Here is a 22,863-nt window from a genome sequence, read left to right on the forward strand (position 1 = left end):
CCACCCTAATGACCCCATTTTAACCTAATTACCTCTTTGCAGTCACATTGTGAGGTCCTAGAGGTCACCACCTCAACATATGCCTTTGGGGGCGGGGAACACCATCCCCCCCAGAGCAGATGCTATCTATTCCTTGCTGAGCTCTGTGATTGGGTCGAATCCCCTCACTTCTTTGGGCCTCAGTTTCCTCCCAACTTGAAAATAAAATCTGTGGCTCTTGCTGCTAATACTGACAAGAGATCGCTGACCTGCTGTTTTTCCTGTGAAAAGCCCCTTGTGTTCTAGCACAACCAGAAATAAAGGAAGAAACAATGGCAGAAATTAAAGGCAGGTTGTCATCAGATTTACCCTTTTCCAACCCAGTATGCATGTAGTAGAGAGAGAGAGAAAAAGTGAAACTCTGTCCAGTGTTAAAGGAGAAATTTGGTTGCAGAACTTACAGCGGGAGAGAAGCAGGGCTGGAGGGAGAAAGAAAGAGAATTAAGCTTTACTCTATACCAGAAACTGTAATCTCACTGAATCCTCAACAATCCCATGAGAAGAATATTATTGTTATTAATATTAATTCCATTTTACCGGTGAGGGCATGGAGGCTCAGAATGCAGATATGGGTTTTGTTATTTCAGTCTACCTAGAACTCAGAGAACCCGCACATGTCACTCTGCCTATAGCAATGGTTGAACGTGCTTCGGCACCTCCCTCACCTCCCCCCTTCCTACCCAGCAGTGCCCTGCTCCAGGTGACAAGGTGATGAAGCTCCTGTTGGTTTTTGGATAGTTCTAAAAAAAATGACAAGACCAATTCTGTTTTTATTGTTTCTGATGTTGTTTTAGTGAATGGGTGATGTTCACTGAAGAAATGTCAACAGATATAAATGGCAAAAAGAAAATTCTAGAACAAGCAAAAACGAATCTATAGTGACAGAAAGCAGATCAATGGTTACTTGAGGGGAGGTGGGGGAAAACTGCCAAGGGGCCCGAGAACTTTGGGGAGAGATGAAAATGTTCTGTACCTTGATTTGGGTTGTTGTTACATTTGTACGTACTTTTGTCAAAACTCATCAACCTGTATATTTAAAACAGGTGAATTTTATTTTATGTAATTATGCCTCGTAAAGTTGATTTAAAGAGAAAAAGAAATCACCAGTAATCTCACCATCCAAAGATAACCATCATTACCATTTTGGTATGTTTCTGCTGCCAGGGCATGCATATGCACGTGCACACACACACACACACACACACACACGCACTGACACACACACAGTATCACACTCGATGTTCTGTTTTATTTTCTCTCTCAATAACATATCATGAAAATCTTTCCACGTCAGTGCACAGAATACTGCTTCAGCATTTTTATGGTGGTAGAATACACCATTACGACAGTGTAACATGATCTACTCAACCAATTCTCCCTGTTGGAAAATTAAGATGCTTCCAATTTTTTACTCTTATAAATTTCACTACCATGAATATCCTTGTAACTAGTATTTGAGCACATCCTTAATTATTGCCACAGCATAAATTTTTACCCGTAAAATTACTGAGGCAAAAGAGGTTCACATTTTTTTAGGAATTTGATATGTCTTTCAAAACTGCCCTCCCTAAAAGCCATATCAATTTATGGGCCCACCAGCCACCTCTTGGTCTTGACTATAGACCTGTCAGCATCATGGGTCTCCACAGAAACAGACACAAGGTAAATCCCACCAATTGACATAAGCTGAAATCCCACAATCTTAGGAGTTATTGAAGTCTTACAGAGTCAGTGTCTCAGCCCTTAACTGGATTCAAGGCCCCAAAATGCTCAGGGATCTGAGATCACAGCGCTCAGTTAGGACTGAGGATATCCAGGACTCAAACTCAGGACTGAAACCACCACGTGATTTGCTGAAGTAGCATTGTTCAGGGGACCAGGAAAGAACTCACACACCGTTCCAAACTCAGACACTCTCTAACTCCTATGCCCACTTAATCTCTTTGGACCAAACCTTGTTCCAGAGCAGTTCTCAGGAGAGCCAAGGATCTGGGAATTTGCACATACTGTTGCAGTTATCAGTGAAACTCCAGTTGATTCCACCTTATTCCAATCCTTGGTTCTGCTGCTTGTGGCCTTGGGATGGTTATTCAACCTCTCTAAGGCTCAATTTCCTCAAGAGAAAATGGAGTTTGTAATTGTACCTATCTCATAGTTTTGTGAGGATGACATGAAATTCGGCGATCAAATTCATTAGCAGGGCGCCGGGCCCTAAGGAGGTGCTGACGCTTGCTAAGTATATTATCCTCACTTGTTGGCCCATCATATTCGGCTTCAGGCAGCAAAGGCCTGAGAGCAACAACTTCTCTCCCGTATGTTCTGTCCCAGAATCTGCACTAGTGTCTCTATAAAAGGCCAGCCACCATGCTTATTTTAGATCTGCCTAATGCCATCCATACACTAGGGATGTGAAACCCCATTCTTAGGAGAGGCCTGCCCACCCCGCGTGCCTCCAGGACCAAGCCTGACAAATATAGCAGAAATTATAGGCATCTGATTTAAGGCTACGTGTGTACACTTTGCGTGGGCCAAGCCCCAAACCCTAGTTCTGTCGCTGCATCAAAGGACCATCTCTCTTCCAGACTCCAGGCCCAGAGGAATCAGCAATTTGGGAGACAGCCCCCTCTTATTTTTAGCTTTAAAAACCCCAAAACCAACATACCAGCGCTCACCCAAGCGTCTGTCACAGCTGTTGTTTGATTTGGGTTGAGAAAATGACAGACTGAGTTCTGCACCAAGTACAGATGAAAAACAAAAAAAGGAGGGGAAAAAGGGAGTTCTGTTTCCCCTCCACTGCCACCCTCCATACCCCCTCAACTCCTCCCCTAGGCCTGCGTGGACCCTGCCTGGGTAATCGTCCCCTGCTATATTTAAAAACCACAGATGTGTTCGGTAGAGACTTAATTTCGGGATTGCAGGCGGCGTCTCCTGAAGACAAGGGGAAAGCCGGTGCTGCGCGCCCGCCTGCCCGCCCTCCCCGCCGCTGCCCGGAACTCTGGACTCCACGGAATCCAGGTCAGGACGCGCCGCCGTCCTGGAACTGCCCCTGGCCGGTAGGCGCCGGGCGCCAGGCTCCCAAGATTGGGTGGGTGGCCGCAGCCTACGGGTTCCGTCTGCACTCGGTCCTTGGGGCTCTCTGGACGCGAGAGGCGGACTCGGCTTCCTCGCTGCTGGTCGGGAAGCTCTCTGAAAATTACCCCCATCGGCGCGCGAGGATAAATATGCGCGGCTTGTGATTCCGTGCAGCTCTCTCGCTCCCAGCTGATAGGGTGACGTTGGGTTTGGAGGCTTGGAGATTGGCTTTTTGATTTGGCTTCTTCCCGAAGCTTAATGGGCAAAGCTCTCGGCTCGCCCAGAAACCAGACCCTCCGCGCGTCCCCTCCGCGCGACGAGGCCGAGACGAGTCCCGCGGTGACGGCGTGCAAGGCGGTGAGCCAGCGCGCTCCCAGCCCCGGGAAAGCCCCGGCGACGCGACTGCAAGCCCTGGGCCCTCGGAGCCGCCAGGGCGCGCCGAGCCGCTCGCCTTCTTGCCCCTCCCGGCAGGGATCCCCTCGCTGCCTGCGGCCGGGACTCCGAGCCTCTTCGGGGCTTAGTCCCGAGTCCGCCCCCGAGTCGGGGTTTTCCGGAGGGGTCTTCGGAGCGGTTCTCCCTGCTCCTTAAAACAGCGCCGAGGGACCTCTCCCCAGGCCCCCTGCTCTGGCCCCAGCCCTCGCACTCCGGATGCGCTGCCCCGCAGCTCCCTGAAAGCCGCTAGCCCACGAGCCCGGCCGGTGGGCGGCGGCGGCAGACTGACATGCCCCGGACGCGGCTGCGGCCGGCGGGCAGCCCGCGGGGGCGATGAGCCGCTGCGGCCGGTGAGGAGCCCGGCGGCGGGGGCCTCGCGCACCTTCCTCAACCCCCTCACTTGCCCACCCCGCCCGGGAGATCGAGAGGAAACGGTGAGTGACGGGGTGAGCCTCCTGCCCTTCCCCCTCAGCGGGCGGCCGAGGCCGGGGAGGCAGAAGTCGGGGGGTTGGGGATATCCCCGTGAGGGTTCCTGCTTGTGAATAATGGTGTTAAGTTCTTTCTCAAGATCATTCCTATGAACTGCCCTCCTGCGGGTTGAGTGTCAGAAGAGGTGGGGGGGAGGGTGCCCCGGAAAGTGCACTGGGCTGCCTGCGGTGCTGGGGGCGGGGGGGTGGCGTTCTGGCGGAGTGAGCGTCTACCGGGGGGTGCGGGGGGCAGCGCAGAAAGAGATGCTTGGGCTTGTGCGTGCAGTCGGGTCGCGGGTTTGTGGGGTTACTGGCGGGGGCGCGTCAGGGAGGCTGAGTGCTGTGCTGCATGCTGGATGAATGTGTGAATGTGTGCATGTGTGTGCGGGCTGCGCCAGGGCGTGCTGTGCTCCCGGGGTGGTGAGCGCCCGCCGGGTTTGTGGGCCAGGAGGGGAGCGCGTTACCCGCTCGGCGCGCGCCCGCGGGTGCAAACGCACGCGCGCACCCAACCTCTGGACTCCACCGCCGCGGGTCGGGAACTGCAGCCCCAGCGCACCCACCCGTGGCGGCCAAGGGGGCGGGGAGAAGGAGGGTTTCTCCCGGCCTCTGTTCTGTGGTACGCGGTGGTCTGGGCGGGCCGGGCCCGGGTGGAGAGCGGTGAAGTGTGTACCTACCTCTCGCTAACCTGTACCCCCGTCTCCCCGCCTACACACCCCTCACCACCACACACACACGCACGCACGCACCCCTCACCACCACACACGCACGCACGCACGCACGCACTCAGCCACAGGCCCTCATTCAGAGGCTAGCCTGCTCCTGCAGACCGTGCCTGACCTGCCCCGAGGACCCGACCCATTGGAGGAGATGAAGAAAGCAATTTGTTCCGGGGGTGGGGGAAGCTATCTTTCCTCTTTATTCAATGCGTTTTATTTTTAACCGTGGAGGGAGGGGGTGGGAGCTTTAAATAGAACAGACGCCTTTAATGGAGTGCCATAAATTTCCCCGCTCCCTACCCGCCTGCCTGCCGCCTGTCTCTCACCCTCTGGCTCTCTGTCTCCTGGTGATTAAAAGACAAACCCAGAAGGTTTGGTGGTTTGGTCCCCTGGGCAGAAAGACTGAAACTGGGGCTAGTTTAGCAGAAAGGCAGGCCGCAGCTGGGAGCAAGGCTCCAAGCTCTTAGGTGGTGGAGAAACACCCCAAGCGGAGGGAGTTGTGGGTAAGTGATAGGAGCACATCCGGCCTCCTGGTGGTTCACGAAGGGGAAGCCTCTGGGCCTTGGGGCGACCTGGTGCCTCGCAGCCGTGTGTGATTAATCTCCGCAGCTGTTGTGCCCTGTCCACTTGAGCTGAGCTCTTGTTTACCTCGATTTTCAAATATAGCTGCTGCGCCCTGCTCTCCCTGACAGAGGTGATCAGCTCACTCTGTCTGGGCGCCTGTGCACCTGCCAGCCCTTCTTGCCGGCCTCACTGGATCCAAGTTTGAGAGGAACCTGCCCCTTCATGCCTTGCAGCTCTCCACGTGAGGATGGTTGAGCGTCAGAGCTGGGGGTGACCAGGTGTGGCCCACCAACCCGTCCCTGCAATCTGCAATTCCTGTCTGCAGTCTGCACGTACAGGGCCACTCCACAGCTTCCTTTTCCTTTAAATAAAATATAGATACGGGGTTGAAAAGAAGAAGGTGGGAACTGTAGAACTGAACTTAGTTGAAGTGGTTCTCGAACTTAATGAAGATGGGAAGGCTGTTCATGCGGTTTCCTCTACCTGGAATGCTTTTTTGCTCTTCCAGCACTCCTGAATTCCACCTCCATCCTTCTCTAATGTACTCCTATCCGTCCTTCAGCCCTTAATTCATTGGTGACTTTCTCCAGGAAGCCTTCCATACCTTCCCTGACTAGGCCAGATCCCCTTATTTTACACACGCAAAACTGGAACCTAATATTTTGAAGTAATTTAAAGATGCACATTCAATTTATTTATGTGATTGAGTAATGCCAGCCACGCCTCTGGACAGAAAGCTGCATGAAGGGAGGAAAGATAGCTGGTGTTTATTCACATTGTATCCCCAGGGCCTGGCACTGTGCCTGGCATAGAGGAGCTACTCAGTCAACGTTGGGTGAATGAACGGACTTGGAGGAATAAGTTACCTCTCCTCTCTGCTCCCGTTCCTCTGACCTCTACTTGGGCATCTCTTGCACTGCACCCCAGAGTCTCCTGGTCAGAGAAGGAAGAACAGGGTTAGCAAACTGACCCTGTAGAAAACACGCCCTTCCCCTGGGCTTCTCCCTGAGCTGGGACCCTGAAGCCGAGGGAGTGTCCTTTTGCCCCAGCCCTGCCCTGTCCCTGTGCAAGGCGGTCCCTTGTACAGTCCCTGGCATAGTTGCTCCTATTGTCCATGGGTAGTCATTGTGGGCATTGTTCCTCAGCCTGCATGGTCCAGTCACTGCCCACAGTATGGATTTGGGGGGAATGTGTCACACGTTTTGTCTTCTCTTCAAGCTACCAAGGTCAGATAAGAAGAGAGAATAACTCCCTTTGCGTTCAAGCCTGGCTGCTTTGCTTAGAAGTTCAAACATTTGATGAGGTTCAGAAATACATAAGAATCCAAAAGAGAAAGCCTTCATTTATTCATTCGATCAGTTATTTATTCAATAAATATTCAGCAACCTACTCTGCCCGGCATTTGCCAGGTACTGAGGCAAATAAACTAGAATGGTCCCTTTCCTCGTAAACACACATTCATTCCAGCAGGGATAACCAAGTCGTGAGCACATAATTACCATATAAAGTGATTCCTTTCAGTGGAGGCTAAACCCCAGGTTCAGTCCCTAGGAGAACTTCTAGGGACAGTTAATTCCAGAAAGACAGGATAGAGAGGAGTTGGCTTTGGTGAAAGCAGGGAGGGGGGACGTGGTGGAGAAAGCGCTTTGAGTGAAGGGATCGGTATGCAAAGGCCTCAAGTGGACAAGAGCTCTTCCAAATGACTGAAGACGGAGTAAAATTCGGGGAGATGAGTTTAGAGAAGCTCTAGGGGCCAAACCTCGAAAGGCTTATACGCGATGCTAAGGATTTCCACTGAGTTTCCAGGGGGTTTAGGAAGGTTTTTAGTACTGTAGTGCGTGGTCAGATTTGCATTTTAGATAGTATGTTGAGACCAGAATGTAGAGAGAGGGAGGTAGGGAGTTAGGGGGCTGTTGTAGAAACCCAAGTGCATTGTCATCCTGGTGGCCTGTGAGGGAGGGTTAGGGGGTCCTCTTTCTGTTTTAGCATACAAACCAGAGCTGTCCTTCTAGGAAGAAGTTTCCCTGTTTTCTTTAATGAGTTTGGTTTATGTTTGGTTATCTGTTTGTGTTTTGGATGGCACTCTAAACCCAACACTGGGCAGGGCGCCTCAGGGGAAAGGAAAACTGGCTCCAGCAGGTGTAAGACACACTTCCTGGTCAACTGAGCTGCCCAGCAAGGCAGACCCCCAAAGATCTGAGGTCTCTGGGGGCTGGGGAAGGTCTCAAGCAGGAGGGTAATGGATTTAGATCCATATCGAAGTCCATAGAGACTATCGAACAAGACATCTAGATAGGAAGAATCGCATGTGTATGTATATGTATATTTTTTATAATATGGAGAGGGAATAAAGTCTAATTCCCGAATCACGTGTATTCAGATGTGGCATACAGAGTTGTGTCTATTAAGAAAACAGCTCTTGGAATGGGCCAGGTAGCATTTACTGCCTTGATAGCTGAATGACAAATAGTGCTTTCCTGGTCGTATACAGGAACGCTGGGTCATGTAGATACTGGATCCAGAAGTGGGACTGGAAACTGTTTTCCTGCCCTGGCTCGCACGTGGCAATTTCCAAGTCACTTGAGGAGAGGACCTCCCAGTCATGCACTGCTTTGTTCATCCTAGAGAATGAAGCCAAGTAGTGTGAGCTCGGTCAACACTCTCCCTTTGCACCCTGATCTCCCAACTTTGTCCCTCATCCTTACTTGTCACTGGTCTCACAGTAAAAAAAAAAGCTCTCCCTCCCCTTCCTGCACAGTGCCCCTCCTGCCCTGCCTTAATAAACTTGCCCTGAGCTCGTTCTTTTTCAGCATCGAATCTCCTCCTTCTAACTATAAACAGGCTCAACAAACCCCATCCTGACAAGAATATCACTTTGTTCACTTCCTCTCCCGTCATTTTCTCTTCCCATCTCGCTTTCAACAGACCCCTGAAATTTTAGAGCAGACATCTGTCTCTATTTCCCCATCACTCATTCATTCACTTAGCCCCTTGCTTTCTCACTTTTTTCTACCTCCTGCCCAACTATCACCCACCAAGCACTTCTCATTCTCCCAAATATAATAACTTATTCCTGATTCCCCCCAGCCCCCGTCAGATAAGAATGATCATTAGCTCCTTGAAACTTCCCCCTCTTGGCTTCTATCACACTGAACTCTCCACGTACTCTCTAGGTGGTCCCTCTTCCACGTCCTCTCCAAGATCCTCTCCTCCCTCCCAGTTTTCCCCTTCTACCTTATCCCTCAGCATCTTCCTTAGTGGTTTGTGCTGTCACTCCTGCGTGGAGAGTTCTCAGTCAAGGACTCCAGCTCTCCAAGCCCAGCAGCTTGTTTCCAGCCACTTGCACAACATCTCCCGCAGGATGTCCTGTCAGCCCCTCAGACTGAATCTTTACTAAACTGACATCTTTGTCCTGAGGAGTTGCTCTTCCTGACTTCCCGCATTCTACTGATGGCATCACACAACTTCCTGTCACCCTGGCTGGAAGTCCCCAAATTTACCTATGACTCTGCCCCCTTGTGATCCGAGGACAGTAGCCCTCCCTTAACCACACTTTCACTCTTTGCGGTTTCAGTTACCCGTGGTCAACTTTGGTCCGAAAATATTTAATGGAAAATTCCAGAAATAAACAATTCATAAGTCTTAAATTGTGCACTGTTTTGCGAGATGAAATCTGGTGCCATCGCGGGCCATCCCGCCCCGGATGTGAACCATCACTTTGTCCAGCGTATCCCCGCCCATTAGTCACTTTGTAGCCGGCTCAGTTATCAGATCGACTGTCTCGGAATCGCAGTGCTTATGTTCAAAGGACCCTTATTTTACTTAATCGTGGCCCCAAGACACAAGAATGGTGATGCTGGCAATTCGGATGTGCCAAAGAGAAGCCGCAAAGTGCTTCCTTTAAGTGAAAAAGCGCAAGTTCACCATTTAATAAGGAAAGAAAAAATCCTATGCTGAGGTTGCTAAGATCTACGGTAAGAACCATGAAATTGGGAAGGAAAAAGAAATTCATGCTAGTTTTGCTGTCGCACCCCTGTCACACTACAAAAGTTACAGTCACAGTGCGTGATAAAGTGCTTTATTAAGATAGAAAAAGCATTAAATTTGTACTATATTTTGAGTGAGAGAGAAAAAGACTACATTCACATAACTTTTATTAAAGTGTGTTGTTATAATTGTTCTATTTTATTATTAGTTATTGTTAATCTCGTACTGGGCCTAATTTGTAAAGTCAACTATAAGCATGTATGTACAGGAAAAAAACGTACTGTATGTAGAGTTAAGTACTGTCTGCAGTTTCAGGCGTCCACTGGGGTCTTGGAATTTATCCCACAGAGATGAAGGGGGACTATCGTATTGCTAATGTCTGTTAAGTCCATTCCTCTCTTCTCCATCCCTACTACCACTACCTCAGTACAGAGTTGATAACCTCTTACATAATAATAATGATAATAATTATTGTGATAGCAGCCAACATTTGTATGTTTGCAACAGAATCTGTTGCAAGGTGCCTAACATTGATTTTTCCCATTCAATCCTTACCATACCTGTATGAAGTAACTATTACTATGATACTCTAAACAATAACTTTCTAACATCTTCCCAACTTCATTCTCCCGGTCCTTCAATTCACTTTAGCGACCGTTACGAGATTCCCCTCCTAAAACACCATTCTACGCTTGTCATTTTCCCACACAAAAAAATCCTGAAGGGCCTCCCAGTTTTTGCAGCAGTCCAACTCCTGGTATTCAAGGGCCTCCGTGGCCTGGTTCACCACTCCGCGTATAGTCTCACTTTTTACAGTTCCCATGTAGGCACATAAGTACACTTGTCCTTTCTTCTTCTGTGCCTTTGTTCATGGTTTGCCTTTCACTAAGAATCCTACCCGTTCTTCAGTGTTCAGTTCAAATACCTCTTTCTGATGGGAAGGCTTTGTGGAGAAGCAGTCTCTTATTCTGAGTATAACACAGCATCTGTTTTTCATGAGACCCTTATATTTATTGAAATGCAGATTTTTAAAATTATTTAAAAAAATTTCTTTTTTGTCTTGTGACTTACTTTCCTTCCGGGACCAAGTCCTTTTTCTCTGTCCCAGTCCTTGTTGCATGATGCCTGAAACACAGTGGGTGTTCAATGAAAAATGAGGAAGTGAAGAACTGAATAATCTGCCTCACTTTTGAGGCACGTGAAACAAGGTCAAGAAAGGAATCTGTCCTATTTATCATAAAAGGAGCCAGTGATGGAGTCAAAAAATCAAACCAGGAGCGGGCAATGTGGTATCATAGAAGATGCGTTGAACGGATGACAAGAACATTATATTCTAGTTATTATCGCTCTGACAACTACAGGCAAGACCCACTTCTGCTCTCTGGGCTTCGCATTCGTCACGCTTAAAAAAAAAGGCTATGTTAGATGTGCTGATTTTAAGCTACCTCCCTGACCTGACAATTCTGTGTTCTGTGGGTCTCGTTCCACAGCCTAGAGATCACCTCCTACCAAGAATATTATTCATGCTGACCGCATCTTTTGTTCCAGAACCTTCCAGCTGCAATCTGAAGCCCCCAATTTGTTATCACATTGGGTCTCTAGAGGTCAAATGAGCAGCCAACCCAACTCTCTGGATGTCTGGCCTACAAGACATCCTGAGCTGGTTAAGGGCCCTGATGGCCCGAGGCTGGCACTCCTGTGTGGAGTCCCTTCCCACTGCGACACTCTGGGGCATTCTCAGAATGACTAGTAGTGCTCGGCCCCCAAATGCTCCAGACAATTCTGTCTTGATTCCTGTGCTTCTGCTTTTCCTTTTCCATCCAGGAAGGATGTATTTCAATCCGTGTAGACTCTGGTGAGAGCCTACGTGGAATCACTTTGTCCAGCGACTTTCCAGAGGCTCTGCTCAGGGCCTACCATACCACTGTACTCTCTCCCCTAGGATTCGGGAAGAATCATCTTGAGTCTGTGCCTTCCAGCCTCTCAGAAGGAACTAATGGGGGAGTCAACTTCGAGGAGAATCATTAGAGGGGTGGGGAGAGAGCACAGCTGTCAAGACAGCATCTGGATCTGCTGGGAGTCCCAGGAGTCTGCTCCCAGCACCCTGTTGTGAAAGGAGGCCCCAGAACACCCCTGGAGTTGAGTGTACAAGAAAATCCCGCAGCCATGTGTCAGAGAGAGTACTTTGAGTGCTTGCCCGAGTCCATTTGCTCTTCATTCGGGCAACGATATGACCTAATCCCATATTTTAACATTTAAAAATTAAGAGAAATTAAATGGCATTAAAATAAATCAGCCTCCTGGAGGATGTGCTGAGGAAAAGGTACATAAAAGCAGCTAATCACCAGCTTCCCCTTGATGGGTAGGCAACAGGGCAGAGGGATGTCAGCCCTCTCTCTCTGTGGATAATTCCAAAAGATAGAGCCCAAGTGGTTTTCTCTGGGGAACAGGGAGGGGCGGAAACAATGCCCCCTCAGGCTGTCCTGGGCCCCTGGCCCAGCCCTGATTTTCCTTTCAATGACAGGGGGATGTTGTCTCTTGGTCTTGCCTGACATGATACTTTTTCAGGCTTGGCGGAAGGAGACCCCTGGCAGCCAGAGGACCAAGGTTTAGTTCTGGCTTCATTATTTCTTGGCTTGGAAACTCTAGGCAGTGAACTGAGCCTCTGTTTCTTCATGTGTATGAACAACCTCATGAGGATTAAATGAGATCATGTGAGTGAGAAGGCCTTTGTCAATTGTTGGTACAGACTATCACTGGAGATTTGTTGAGTGAATAGCGTACTATGAATGTTGGTTATCATGAGGCCACACACTCTGGAGGAAAAGTAAGGTGCCCATGAGAGGGCTAAGGTGGAGAGAATGAAATGTGCTTAGAAACGTCCTCACAACCACCCTCCAAATACTACTGTGGTCCTGTTGGTGCTTTCACGTGAACAAAACTGGCTGTTCTCTGAGGTCATTGGCTTTAACCATTTACCTTTCTACCCCAAGGCTTCCCAGGAAGCTTGACATCTCCCCTCACAGGTGCATCTTTCCAAAAACGCTTATTCCTGCAGAGTGAGCATCGATCTCCTCAAGAAATACTGACAGTCACTCTGCCAGGCTCTAGTCAAGGCCCTGAGGATACTGGGACCAAGTTTTCTGCTCCCATGGAGTTTATGTTCTATGATAAACCAGTGAACAAACAGAAAAACAATGATGATTTCAGTCACTGTGTGTGCTCTAAAGAAAAGGAAGAGTGGGACGTCCCTGGCGGTCCAGTGGTTAAGATTCCACGCTTCCACTTCAGGGGGCACGGGTTTGATCCTGGTTGGGGAGCCAAGATCCTGCATGCCACTCGGTGCGCCCCCCCCAAAAAAAAAAGAAAGGAAAGGAAAAGTGGTGTGACGGAGTGCTGAGGGGGAAGGATAGGATCATATTTAGTTAAGACGAGGGCAGGAAGCCTCTGAGAAGGCGGCACCTGAGACCTGAATGAGATCAAAAAGTGATCTATAGAGATCTTTAGGGTAGAGGTGTTGCCAGCAGAAGTAACAGTAAATGCAAAGGTCCTAGGGCAGGTACATGCTTGATGTGTTCTAGAAACTTCAGGGAACTCCACCATAGCTGGAGTGGAGTATAGCGGCAGCAAAATAAAGTGATGGGAGGTGAGGGTGGGAAGTTAGAAGTCAGTAGGGGGTGGGGAGTTCTGCAGAAAGAGAAGGTTGCAAAGAATGGCATGATCTACAGTAAGTCCCCTACCTATGAACCTTCAAGTTGCGAACTTTCTAAGATTCGAACATGCATTCCATCAATGTCACGCGTGAGTGAAATTGCAGCTTGTCTCCTATTGCTGACGATCCTTCAGCTCTACCATCTCCCACCTCCTCTCCCTCCTCCAGTCAGTAATTCTTCTAGCCTGTTCACTCGATGGCAGCCCCTGTATGCCAACTGTTGTGCTGTACTACTGTACTTTTCAAGGTACTGCACTGTAAGATTAAAAATGTTTTCTTTATTTTTTGTGTTGTTTGTTTTTTATGCATTATTTGTGTGAAAAGTATTATGCACTTCTTACAGTACAGCACTATACAGCTGCCTGTGTCAGTTGGGTACCTAGGCTAACTTTGTTGGACTTACGAACAAATTGGACTTAGGAACGCACTCTCGGAACGGAACTCATTCATATGTTGGGGACTTACTGTATCTGATTTACTTTTTTTTTTTTTTTTTTTTTTTTTTTTGTGGTACGCGGGCCTCTCACTGCTGTGGCCTCCCCTGTTGTGGAGCACAGGCCCCGGACGCGCAGGCTCAGCGGCCATGGCTCACGGGCCCAGCCGCTCCGCGGCATGTGGGATCCTCCCGGACCGGGGCACGAACCCGTGTCCCCTGCATCGGCAGGCGGACTCTCAACCACTGCGCCACCAGGGAAGCCCTGATTTACATTTTAAAAAGACACGGTGGCTGTTTTTCTGGAGCGTAGACTGTAAGAGATGTGGCAAGACCGGCAGCTTTGCAGTAGTCCAGGTGAGGCAATATTGAACCTCCAGTAGCTAGAAAGAGGGTGACACGCATTTGGCACCCAATAAACTTGAGAACGCGTCGAGGCAGAAATGATCTTCCAAGAACCTACAGCTGTGATGGGCACATAGTAAATGCTTGATAAATTTTTTCGTGAATGAATGAGCAGAATCAGGTTTTCTTGTAACCCACGCTAGGATTTGAGTTCATCTCGATATTTTGGATCTTTTAAAAATACTTTTTAGTTTTCTAGCTGGTAGTATGTCGGAGGGGCAGTGCATTTTATGAGTTCATTTCCTTCTGTGTAAATCTGCATTCTCCTTTGAAAGAGATGTGAGAAGTCTGCCTCCACCACTTCCAGGGCCGTGTGGGGTGGTGGGATGGGTATTCTCAGCCAGTGCTGGCAATTCCTAAAACCCTATGTTTACATTTGGAAACCGATCTTGTGTACCTTTCTGTGCACTTCTCCGCAGCAGGGACCAGACCTGTCTCATCACCGTGTCCCCTGAACTTATCACAGTCAGGACTGTTGAGCCAACATATGGTTATTACCTTGACTAGACTGGGGAGCATTCTGGTGCCTTGGTGGAGCTCTGGGGCCTTCTTCCTGGAGAGCCCAGAACTCTCCTGGCCTCATTTGTCTCACAGTCACAGGACATCCCTAAAGCTAAACAGGTATCTAAGTTCGACGGATTTGTGTTGAATTTTTCAGCTCCCATTTCTTTGGGCCTGGAGATCCCCGAATCAGGAGAACCCTTGCGGGACCAGTGGGATGACAAAGGTGCCTGATGTGGTTTGGTCCTGCCTGGGGCTCTTCATCCCTTTTTCGCCATCATCTTCTATTTTCAATGAGTCCTCAACATGTATGGATTCTACTTTTGAAAAAATTCTAAACCCCTGCCTCTCCTCAGCGGGCCTGTTCTCATTGCCTGTGCCCAGGTTCTGATCATGCCTCACTCACATCCCTCAAGAGTCTCTGAACCGGTCTTCTGCCCCGAGTCTTGCCCCACTTTCGTTCACTTATCCAGTTTCTGCATTGTTGTCAGTCTAGGGCTCCGTACAAAGGGAAAACAATGATCTTGTCCCTCCTGTGATTAAAAACTTTCAGTGGTTCCTTATTACCTCCCAGATAATGCCCCACTACCTTGGCTGGGCGTACAAGGCCTCTTACAAACGATTCCTCACTTATTTCTGCAGCTTCTCTCAAGTGCCCTGTCCTTCAGACACCCTGTTCACTGTTCTTTAAACAGACACTGCTTGTTTGGGCTGGCGTGTTCTTTAGCGTGGCTTTCTCTTACCTTTGTTTGAGGTGCACTGGCTTCGACCCAGTTAACTCCTATTCATTCTTCACATCCTAGATCTAAAGTTGCCTGGTCCATGAAGCCGGCCCTGATGATCCCAGGCAGCCCTTGACCTTCCTTCCTCTGTACTCTCTTGGCACATTCCACATGCTTCCAAATCTAGGACTCATTTTGTTGTAATTTGGTTTTCTGTCACTGTTCTCCAGTGAAGTGTGTGCTCCTCAGGGGGGATTACATTTTGTTCGTATAACTCAAATTGGAAAAACCTTGCTCACAGCATCCCTGACAGATGGGATGCTCTGTGTGAGCACTGCCAAGAGTGGGAGAAATCACTGGCTATTATGCCTTCTATTTTTGCATATTTATTCATGGAGCTATTCATTCACTAAGTATATACTGAACACCCACTCTATGCCAGGCACTGATATAGACACTGGGGATACAGAAATACCAAAGAGATAAAAATGTCTACCCTCTAGGAACTTTTATTCTAATTTTTTTGAATGTGCCAAAAAAAAAAAAGAGTTGGATACGAAGCGGAGTAACCTCCTCATCATAGTTCTGTGAACGTTGACCTGTGCCACGTGGACTGGATTTCATACAAGTGCGTGCATGTATACATGGATACACGAATGACTAAACAAACAAAGATAGTGTGAGGAAAAAGGGAAAATACTTAGAAACATGTTTGCTGAAAACGGATGAGCAGCATCATTTTCCTGTGTAGGTAAGGGAACTCTGGGTCTTTTCTATTTCTTTAGTAAAAGAGTAAATGAATCAGACAGCAAGTTTAGGGGGAGACAAAGGGAAAATCTACTTATATGAGTAGGGAGTTGATGCTGACTCTCCTTGGCAAAGTATGAAAGGAAGTGAGAGTCCAGGAGGGTGGGATGTTTGTCCAGTGTATCGAAAGGCTTTGTGGTACCCATTTATGAGTCAACTCATGATACACTAAGAGCCCTATTTTTTGGTCCAAAGAAAGTCCCTAATGGTTGGAATCCCTGAGATGCAAATGTCTCAGTCAGGCTATGTTCCTTTTCTTCTCTCCCTTGGCTGTACCTCAAAATCAACTAAGGAACTTTTAAAAAGGCTAAGTATCTAGACTCCACTCGCAGAGAGTCCAAAACTTAGGTCCGGAGTAGGATCCAGATATCTGTATTTTTGAGAGCTCCAAAGTTATTCTAAAGCACAGCCCTGTCTAGCACGTGATCCTAGTTCCATTATTGCCTCCAACGTGGGGAATGACTTACATGCAGATGTAGGTCCAGCAGCAGGAGAAGCAGAGCTTTAATGAGGTGGGCAAAGCCCTGTCTCTTCCTTTCTCTCTGGCCCCCTCTCACGGTTTGTGACTCTCCAGGTCTGTCAAGGACTTATGGAGGGCAAAGTCCTCTGGCTTCCACAGAGTCTGGTAAACCTTCGAATAGAATCAACAAGCCTTCGAATCATAGAATTTTAGAGGCAGAGAGGATATTAGAGATCAGGTCCAACCTCTTAGCCCTATCAGCTGAGTGTGATCACTTGCTAAAAAAAAAAAAGTCCCTTAGAGAATCCCTCAGGGAATTTCTCTAAGAGTGTAGGAGATGGACATGTAGACAGATAAGCCCAGATTAACGTGACAATGTGTGACAAGTGCTTCAGTGGTCATCAAAGTGCTAGAGGAAGGCGGGGGAGAAAATGACTCATTTGGAAGGTAGAGGAAGAGGGCATTATCAGGGAAGGCTTCCCAGAGGAGGTATAGGTTCCTAGGGCTGTAGATTCTTGACCTAAGAGCTCCAGATTCCTACCCTGTTATTCCACCATCCCTTTTAGATTTTGGCATTTGACATACCAAGTTTCATAGCTCAGCTGTGCCACTTGCTCAGCTAGTGGACCTTGGGTGAATTATTAATCTTCGGGCCCAAGTCTCCTCATTTCTAAAACGGGTAATACTACCTGAATCATTGTGGGATCCTTAGGTATTAAGCAGCAGCTGTAAAAGTACCTAATGCAGCGCCAGCCATAGAGTAAGTACTCAGTGAATAGATGTGATGATTGTTTTTGTTGTCGTCATTTTTAGAGTCTTTGGTTTATACACAGCATGAGAAGGAGGCCTGCTGGTGCTTCCTCTTCTTTTTTTTTTTTTTTTTTTTTGTGCGGTACGCGGGCTTCTCACTGTTGTGGCCTCTCCCCTTGTGGAGCACAGGCTCCGGATGCGCAGGCTCAGCGGCCATGGCTCACGGGCCCAGCCGCTCCGCGGCATGTGGGATCTTCCCGGACCAGGGCACAAACTTGTGTCCCCTGCATCGACAGGCGGACTCTCAACCACTGTGCCACCAGCGAAGCCCCGCTTCTTCTTCTTGTGTGGTAGTGCCTGGGAGAGAGCCAGTAGGGTTTTATGAAGTTATCATATGGCTTGGATGTCATTAAGGGTTTGGGGGCTTCAAGGAAGGCAGAATATGACAATTGCATGAGATCAGAGAAGCAAGAACAGTAAAATACCAGCCATATCATGTGCTACTGCAAGGTTCTTGGTGTTATAAAGCCGTGCTGCATTGCACCCACTGTCCGCAAGGTTAGAAGCAGCTCTGCAGCGACCAACTTGAGAGCTTAGAGCAGAACAAGAAAAAGACAGTACTTCCCATGACATCATCATAGACACTTATGCCCATAATTCCTGGTTTGTCTCTATTCCTCATCAGAAGGTAAACGCTATAAATTTGGGGATGTGGTGTAGCTCGTTCATGGCAGTACGCCCAATCCCTAGGACAGTGCTTGGTCCAAAATGGGCATTCAAAGAGCAGTTGTTTAAAAAATGGGTTTGATCCAAGGTGCTTTTGGTAAATCCAGAATGTCGGCTCTCCTTGCCTTTTTGGGGTCCCCTTTTCCTACCACCCTCCCTTAACTTAATCTCTTATCCTCTGAGGTCTGCTTGGGCCACAACCTAACTTAAATGTGTGCCTTCGCTTCTTTGCGTTTCGTGAGAGACGGCCCTGCCTGCCATCAAAGCATTTTTGACTCAGGGGAACTATGGAGATTATCCAACCCAGCACAGATTTTCTGGATGAGGAAGCTGATGCCATAAGAGGTTCACTGACTCTTCAAAGTCTCATCGCTTGTTGAGGCAGAGCTGGGAAGAAAGTTCTTGCCTCCTGCTTTCAAATTTGGGGCTCTGCCACTGCTCCGGGCTGCCTCGGAGTATGTAGAGCCTCCAAGCTCGTAGCAAGGGCTCTATATCCAGAAAGACTCACCATCCCCTCCCCAGGCCCTTGCTTTTCAAAGGGGGAACCCAAACGTAGGGTATCTACCCGGCACCGTGGTTAACACCATGTGCTCTGGAGTCAGGCTGCGAGAATCCAAGAGCTTATTTTTCTTCTTACTGTGATTTGAGCAAATTCTTTAACCTTCATGAACTCCAATTTGCTTATCTGTAAAATAGGCGTGATGATAATGTTAACTTTTTCACTCTGAAGATTCAAAGAGATCATAACGCACGAAAAGCAGCATCATCGTAGTTTCCTCCTTGGATCCAAGTTCCAACTGTGGCAGACAAACTACCTAAGCAGCAGAGGTCACGTCTTTCCTACTCTTTGAGAGCGCCGGGAATTTCGTTCCTGTGTTTCTGGGAGAGCACTGCCACAGAGAGGACTCTGCAGACGCTTATCCCCTGTAGGCAGAGGAAGTACAGACGATGCGGTGTTCCTGGACTCGGGTGACACTTCAGATCCAGTGCAGCCTGGCTGCACCTAAAACTTTATGTAAATTGGCTGTGACGCCTGTGCAGGGGCCCAGATTTAGAAGCAGAGCAGGATGAGTCTACCCAGGCTGGTGACAAGCCCGGAGCAGTGTTCCCCATTGGAGAAAGTGGAGGGCGTAGCAGTAGGGAGAATTTGCTCAGTCTGGCCTGGTGGCACTGTTTTATTAATGATCTGGAAGAGCAGAGGAACAGTGATTTTCTTTAAATATGCCAGTGATATTAAAAGATGTCAGGAGCCACTGCTGAGGACACAGACACCTTGCAGACGGCCCCTGGGGGGCGTTAGGAAAATAATTCAGGAAAAAGATGAGAGGCTGCGGGCTGAGCTGAGGGGACAGAGGGTCATCATAGGCAGAATATACCCTAGGCCCACCCTCTTTGTCTGTATCCGTTCTGTTTCCAATAGATTTCAAACTGATCTTCCTGCTTTGGTGTTCTTCCTCCTATAGCCATCCTAAACGCTTTAGCCAAATTGGTTTTTCTGAAATACAGATCAGGCCATGTCATTCTCCTGTTCAGAATCCTATCATTGGCTTTTCACTGCCCTTAGGATAAAAAAATCCCATCTTCTCGGCCTGGCATGTAAGACTTGCCATGAATTGGGTCCTCCCTCTGTGACCAGCCTCATCTTCTGCCCCGTCTGCCTCGCACTGAATTCCTTGTAATCCTGTGCACACAGCAGGCTTTTCCATGGCTTTGTGTCTTTGCTTGGGCTGTTCTCTTTCACTCAAGTGCCCTTCCCACTTTCTTTCTTTTTCTTTCTTTCTTTCTTCTTCTTCTTTTTTTTTTTAAACTAAAGCTCACTCATGCTCGAAGCCTCATTTCAGGGATCACTTTCTTCAGAACGCCTCCTGAATCCCCAAGCTGGCTCAGTGCCCTCCTCGCGTGCGGCAGGTATACCTTCACTGACGAAGGTGGAAGTGCCTATATGTGCAGCTCTCCACCCCTGCTAGATGGTACCTTCGAGGGCAAACCCTGTATCATTTTTTATTTTGCCCACTGGCATCTAGTACCAGGCCTGGAGAATCATAGGCGTTTGTTAATGTTTGTCAAACTGAACTGATGGGAAGGAGAATATTCGGGTGGGAGATGGCCTCGGGCAACCAGGACACCCCCAGGAAACCTGGGGACCGGGCACCTCTACCAAATGGTTGGTCTCTCCTGTGAGGGTACGTGAGGCAGTCATATTGCTTCTAAGTCCACAGAAGACTGGAAGCTGATGGGGGCTCGTGGACATTCTGCAACAAATTGGGACATCCTAGTAAAGTGGAGTGGTTAAGACCATAAATTTTATGTCATCTGTGTGTGGGCTCTGGCTCTGCTACTTCTTTGCTTTATGCTTTGAGTAAATGACTCAAATGACTTAACTAAGACTCAGTTTCCCAAAATGTAAAAGAGGGATAAAAATAGTACTAATCTCATAGGGTTGTTCTGAAGATGAAATGGGATCATACTTTATGCACACAATAAGCACTTTTAAGTGTTAGTTACAATCATTAATATCTTCCTTATTTGGGGTGGTTCTTGGGGGTCTCAAGCTGAGTCACCTCCCTGACTTAGGGCTGATTAAAAGCCTTCTGGAGCCACCAAATATCACTTGGGTCTCTGAGGGACTGCGTGGACCCCCCAGGAGGTTGGGATCTGTCTCAGTTGGTGTCTGGGGCTGGGGCAATGGCACAAAAAGATGACTGTTCGCTTGTTCATCAGAGACGTCCCCTCTCCCTCTAACTTCTCAGGCAGAAACCATCTCCCGGTAGGGCCGGAAAGAACAACTGGGCATCCACGGCTCGTTTTCCACCTTCAGTTCCAAAAACTTGATGCAGGCAATTCTTAGCCACCTTCTTGCCTTGTTTTCTTTTATCCTTTCCTTCAATTCATTTGTTTTGGTCAGGGAACAGCCTGATTCTGACCACATGATAGCATAGTCCCCATAAAAACCTATTGCCACGTGTGTCTGTAGGACCAAGGGAAATAAAGGCCATGATCCTGCTTAATTATCCAGGTAGGTAAGATCAGTAGGAATCCTCATCCCCCTTTGATCAGGATAACTCTACTATCTCAATGTTACATGTCCCCTGACTGCAGCAGGCCAGCCCTCTTCCCTAACCTGTGGGTAGCCCACCCCTGTGGGCTTGGCCAGCCATGCAGCTGCCACCGCCTGTCACCATATTGGCTCTTGATCAAAGAGCTGCTCCAGCTGTGCCCACCTTCTGTCTCCTCATGTCTGGGGCTTATCAGAATTCACAGAGTGTTGTGTTTTCAGAGGTCAAGGCAAGGAGCCAAGATCTGTCTCTGTCCACATTTCTCTGGCTAGGTGAGTGCCAAACCTATGAACAGGGTCACTGTGTGCATCACAGATTATGAGGGCTTTGAATATGGATGCCGAACACCTTCAACCTCTCTACTCCTCCATGGTCATTGTCATAGCCTCTTCTCCTCTGAGTGAGGTCAAAGCTCCAAGCACCTTCTGGGATGACCCCCAGTACCTGGACTAATGGGGAATGTGGTCCTCAGCAGTTGACTCTGTGGATTAACGAAACCAAGTTAATCCACAGAGCCCTTTGGTAGTAGGGCCTTCAGGATTACAGTATGCACCAGGGTGTACTGTGTCCCAAAGGGAATTTCCCTTTGAGTACAAGCCTTGGGAATTTAAACAGGTCCTACATAGCCTCTAAAATCTAGTCCGGATTTGTCTATGAGATTTTTTTTTTCCCTAAAACAAATGACTGTAATTCAGATTGTAAAATGACTTTAAAGAAGGCTGATTTCTGAGTTTATTAGTCTTCTCAGGCTACCATAACAAAATACCATAGACTGAGTGGGTTAAACAATAGAAATTTATCGGGAGGCTGGGATTCCAAGATCAAGATACTGGCCAATTTGGTTTCTGGATAGAGGTCTCTTCCTGGCTTGCAGATGACCACTCTCTCCCTATGTCCTCACAAAATGGACAGCTCTCTCTCTCTCTCTCTCTCTTTCGTCTTCTTATAAGGCCACCAATCCTATTGGATTAGAACCCCACCCTTATGACTTCATTTCACCTAAATTACCTCCTAGAAGTCCTATCTCCAAATAAAGCCACAGTGTGGATTAGGGCTTCAACATAGGAATTTTGGGAGGGGCACAATTCAGTCCATGGCACTGAGGAAGCTTCCATCAGGGCCACATTTATTTATTCCCAAACATACGTTTACTGAGCATCTAACTAACTACTTAGGATACTGTGATAAACAGAATAGACATAATCTTTGCGTTTATGTCATTCATAGTTTAATGGATGAGTTAGTCATTAATCATATAATCCTACAAATACCCATGTAATTTCAAAATGTTATAAGTGCCACGAAGGAAAATTAAAGAGGGAGTTGAACATTTCTAGGGTGAACATAAGTTTTTCTGAGAGAGTGACACTCAAGCTGAGATCTAAAGCATTGTTAACAGTGGGGGTACGAAGAAGGAGCAGTCATTTTGGTCGTGGGTGATGTTATGGGCAAAGGTCCCGAGGTGGAAAATAAGTTGATGTACTCTAGGACCTGATATGGCTGTTACTGCAGAAATTCAGTGAGAGGGACAGTGGCAAGAGCTGAGGGGGAAGAGGAGGAAGAAAGTAGCTCGTGCGAGGCTTGGCGGGTCATGGTAAGGATCCTGGTCTCTATATTAAGAGCGAGGGGAAAATACTGAAGGACTTCAAATGGGGGAGTGAGAGCATAGGTTTGGGTTTTTTAAAAAAAAAAGATGACTGTGGCTATATGAGAAGATGGAATAGAGAATGGTCAGAGTTGGAGTGAGTTCAGTAAGGAGGTGACTGTAGTAGATTCATCTGGTGAGGAGTAAGGGGCCTTGGGCTGTGATGGTGGTGAGAGAGTTGGGGGGAGAGTTGGTAGGGTTTAGTGCTGGACTGGAGAAAGAAAGGCTGGCAGACAGGCAGCGATTTTTGAGCATGAGAAACCGGGTGAATGGAAGTGCTATTTTCTGAAATGGGAAACAGCGGAGAAGAAGGAGGAGCAGGTAGGGAATAGCAGCATTCCTCCATTACTAACAATACTCCTACATGGT

General features: G+C 48.1%; 1 protein-coding gene across 6 annotated transcripts in view; it reads left to right on the forward strand.

Annotated features, from left to right (window-relative positions):
- The first annotated feature begins 2,969 nt into the window (after positions 1 to 2,969).
- SLC8A3 (solute carrier family 8 member A3) overlaps positions 2,970 to 22,863 on the forward strand; it is a 147,420-nt gene continuing 127,526 nt past the window's right edge. For 2 of the 6 annotated variants that reach the window (XM_067732001.1, XM_067731994.1), the window contains exon 1: positions 3,117 to 3,977. The gene's annotated coding sequence lies outside the window, so the exon portion shown is untranslated. Of the gene's footprint in view, positions 3,055 to 3,112; positions 3,978 to 22,863 lie in introns of those variants that run through there. The other 4 variants (XM_067731984.1, XM_067732013.1, XM_067731975.1 and 1 more) reach the window with 4 other exon arrangements.

The sequence above is a fragment of the Pseudorca crassidens genome, chromosome 1, assembly GCF_039906515.1.
Source record: "Pseudorca crassidens isolate mPseCra1 chromosome 1, mPseCra1.hap1, whole genome shotgun sequence".
Lineage (NCBI taxonomy): Eukaryota > Metazoa > Chordata > Mammalia > Artiodactyla > Delphinidae > Pseudorca > Pseudorca crassidens.